The sequence below is a fragment of the Phacochoerus africanus genome, chromosome 13, assembly GCF_016906955.1.
Source record: "Phacochoerus africanus isolate WHEZ1 chromosome 13, ROS_Pafr_v1, whole genome shotgun sequence".
In the NCBI taxonomy this organism is placed as follows: Eukaryota; Metazoa; Chordata; class Mammalia; order Artiodactyla; family Suidae; genus Phacochoerus; species Phacochoerus africanus.
In genome coordinates this window covers 50,979,794-50,983,475 of record NC_062556.1, presented here as the reverse complement: position 1 = coordinate 50,983,475, position 3,682 = coordinate 50,979,794, and the positions used below count along the sequence as shown (strand labels likewise).

The window sequence follows — 3,682 nt, the reverse complement described above, 5'->3', positions numbered from 1 at the left end:
TATGGTTTCAAATGCCCAGCTACTTTTTAGAGATGTGTCTTCAGTGTTCTCTTCATGGAGATGCAAATAGAAGCTGGCCTTAACTAGCACTCAGGGAGGAATCTCTGGAAGTGTTTTTTTTGTTTTTTGGTTTTTTTTTTTAAGGTGTAAAGAAAGGCTTGGCTTCTGGTTTTAACCTAGGCCCACCTTTTTAAACCAAGTTCTTCCCATTTTATAAATCATGAATAATACTTTTTATAGTAGCATATTTTACAGATATTTTGAATAGGACTTTTTTCCATTTTACATGCCCTAGGAGGGTGAAATATATCAATTGTTACAGTATGTATATTTATGCAAGAGAAAAGTATTTAATAATATTTATTTAAGAGTCAAAATGTGGAGTTCCTGTCGTGGCTCAGCAGTTAACGAACCTGACTAGCATCCATGAGGATGAGGGTTCGATCCCTGGCCTTGCTTGGTAGGTTAAGGATCCGGTGTTGCCATGAGCTATCGTGTAGGTCACAGACGCGGCTTGGATCCAGTGTTGCTGTGGCTATGGCGTAGGCCGGAGGCTATAGCTCCGATTTGACCCCTAACCTGGGAACCTCCATATGCTGCAGGTGCGGCCCTAAAGAGACAAAAAGACAACAACAAAAAAAAGTCAAAATGTGTCTAGTCTTTTCTCTCTAATCTTCTGGATTTAGTCTCATTCTTGTTCTCAGTCTTCACTTTTAAATAATATAGAACCTAAATTCTAGTTTGTCCTTGCTGAAACTCACACTGCATTTATGGTCAGTCTGTTCTTGTTTGCTACCGCAAAGTCACCATTCCAAGAAAGGCTCAATTTTCAAGGCTGATAGAGACTGGAAAAGGATTTATAACCAAGTTCTTTGAATCCTAATAAGTCAATTTTCTCATCAAAAATATTAGTTACTAAGGTCTAAATGAGGTCACTTTCAAATGCCATGCAAAAATACAGTACTCAATAACCTATCCTAAGTAATTCTTCTAACTATAAATTTCAAGATTAAGCATGGCAAAATTTTAATCAAAGCACTGAAAAAATTCAAACTGATTGTATCTCTACTTAAAAATAATGGTTAGGAGTTCCCGTCGTGGCTTAGAAGTAATAAACCTGAAAAGTATCCATGAGGATATGGGTTCAATCCTTGGCCTCACTCAGTAGGTTAATGATCTGGCATTGCCATGAGCTGTGGTGTAGGTCAAAGATGCAGCTTGGATCAGGTGTTGCTGTGGCTGTGGTATAGGCCAGCAGTTACAGCTCCGATTCAACCCCTAGCCTAGAAACTACCTTATGCCATGGGTGTGTTCCTAAAAAGACAATTTAAAAAAAATGGTTAAAACAATAACAACAGAAACAGTGGATGTTGGAGAAATATCCGTCTCAGATATCAAATACAAAGAATTCATCATTAAAATGTGTTCTTGTATGGTGATACCAAAAGCATGCACACATGTATATAAAATATACATCCCCGCATTTATATCATTAAAAGTTGTCGACAACACAGAGTATAGGATTTTGTAACTGCAATGAAAATATTTTGTAGGATATGTAAACTGGAGAGTCCACCGAGTTGCTCAAAAATTATTTGGTTAAAGGGTAAATACACCTTGTACATCATAATGAAAGTCTTATAGGTAGGGGTGGAGATTAACACTTCAGGCTGTCTACAGAATATTAATAAAATTCAATATATTTTCTAAAAGGTATAATTTATATTTTGTGGAAATGAGGCCCTTTTCTAATAAAATTCTTCTGTCCTTCATTCTGTTCATATAATTTTGCTATAAATCATCCTGTAGGAATTTCTTCCCCCTAAATATTCATCTCAGGGAGAACCTATTTAAATAAGCCCTCTTAGCAAGATCCTTCAGAATTAAAATTACACCACAAGCGATACTTCATCCAATATGTTTCCTCCTATAAAACGTTCTTATGCCTAAAATAATATTTTTGTTGAATTACATTATGTTGAAATTGTTGATTTGAGGTGACTTTGATAGCAGAGAAGCCCAGGTTAAAAGAACACTAAATTATTTTAGCCTTTTTAATTGCACCTTCTCTGTGTCTGTATCATTGCAGCTCCTATCTGCTCCCCATCTACATATATAGTGAGAAAAACCTAAGGGCATTATTCTCAGCTTCACCACAAGGAAAGAATAAGAAGGAAGAAAAATTGCTGCCGGATATACGAGGTTTCCTTGGTTTCTGGTAAACTAGAACATTATCGGCTTCCATAGTCCTCTGAAGCTAATTTTACTCTGCTGTCTGGTAGTCATTAGAATAAATTCTTTTATTCCAGAGAGGAATATAATAAGTAATTGGATTTCTTAGGATGGGAGGTAAAATATGGCGAGTAGATAGACGGGTCAGGCGTACACACCCCCACACTCACGCACACACAAAACATTAATGTCAGGACCTATGCACGGTCTCACGTTAGGGGATCTCTTGAGGGTGTTACGGGAAGTTTCTATGCGCCAGACAGACTGATGCTGCAGAGCTCAGAGAAGGTTTTGATGGGGTCATTAGCAAATTTCTTGCTTCTGTGCATATTCAAGTGCCTAGCAAATGACTATGCACCTGCTTTAATTAATCTATTTCTTATACTTGCCCTATATGGCAGGTGGAACAGGCTTAATGACCCCCACTTTCCATATGGAGACTGAAGTTTAGTCAGGTTAAGGGACTTCCTAAGATTACACAGCTCTTTGTACTATTTTCTCATTTATTTTATTTAACTATTGCTGATTTATAAAGAACAGGGAATGCTGGACAAATTCACAAGTCATCCTCGCGCAGAGCCCTTGGTGATCTTCTCAGTATCATTCCAATTTTAGTATATGCTCTGCCCAAGCGAGGACCTTCGTACTGTTTTCTGATGCAGGGTTCAGGACTCCACCATGGTGTTTCTTCTGTCAACTCACCTGTTCATCCTCCTGGGCTCCCTGGGGGCCCTCACTTCACCTCGGCACCAAGTGGGAGATGAATTGGGGGCTCAGGTTGAATGTAAACATTTGTTTGTTGTGGGATCTGTGTGGGATGCCATAGAGCACACAGCCTCCACTGTCCTTGCAAACACTGGGCACTTGATAAAACCTCTGTGGGACGTGGGGCATCATGAGCTGTAGCAGAAATGTGTTTGGGAACAGAAATCCCTGCCCTTTAATCTGTGACTTCCAAAACATTTAGTTCCCTAAAGAGCATGAACTAGAGAGCAGCTACAGTCCTTTAGTACAACGCACAGATATTTATTGCGTGCCAATAATAATTATAAAACATAGTATTTATGGGATGCTTCCTCTGAGCTGGACACTGTTTTAAATAATTGTATGTGAATAGGAGTTCCCATCATGGCTCAGTGGTTAACGAATCCGACTAGGAACCATGAGGTTGCGGGTTCGATCCCTGCCCTTGCTCAGTGGGTTAAGGATCTGGCGTTGCCGTGACCTGTGGTATAGGTCGCAGACGCAGCTCAGATCCCATGTTGCTGTGGCTCTGGCGTAGGCCAGTGGCTACAGCTCTGATTCCACCCCTAGCCTGGGAACCTCCATATGCCATGGGAAGCGGCCCTAGAAAAGGCGAAAAGACAAAAAAAAAAATTTATATATGAATAAACTCACTTCATCCTCATGACAATGCTATTCCTATTATTACTATTCAATAATAGTAATT

The 3,682-nt window shown here is 39.4% G+C and overlaps 1 non-coding gene across 1 annotated transcript; it reads right to left on the bottom strand.

Moving 5' to 3' along the window:
- Positions 1 to 2,764: 2,764 nt before the first annotated feature.
- Positions 2,765 to 2,871, bottom strand: LOC125113687 (U6 spliceosomal RNA). The gene has a single exon (XR_007131551.1). It is a non-coding gene; the product is annotated as a U6 spliceosomal RNA (small nuclear RNA).
- Positions 2,872 to 3,682: the final 811 nt, after the last annotated feature.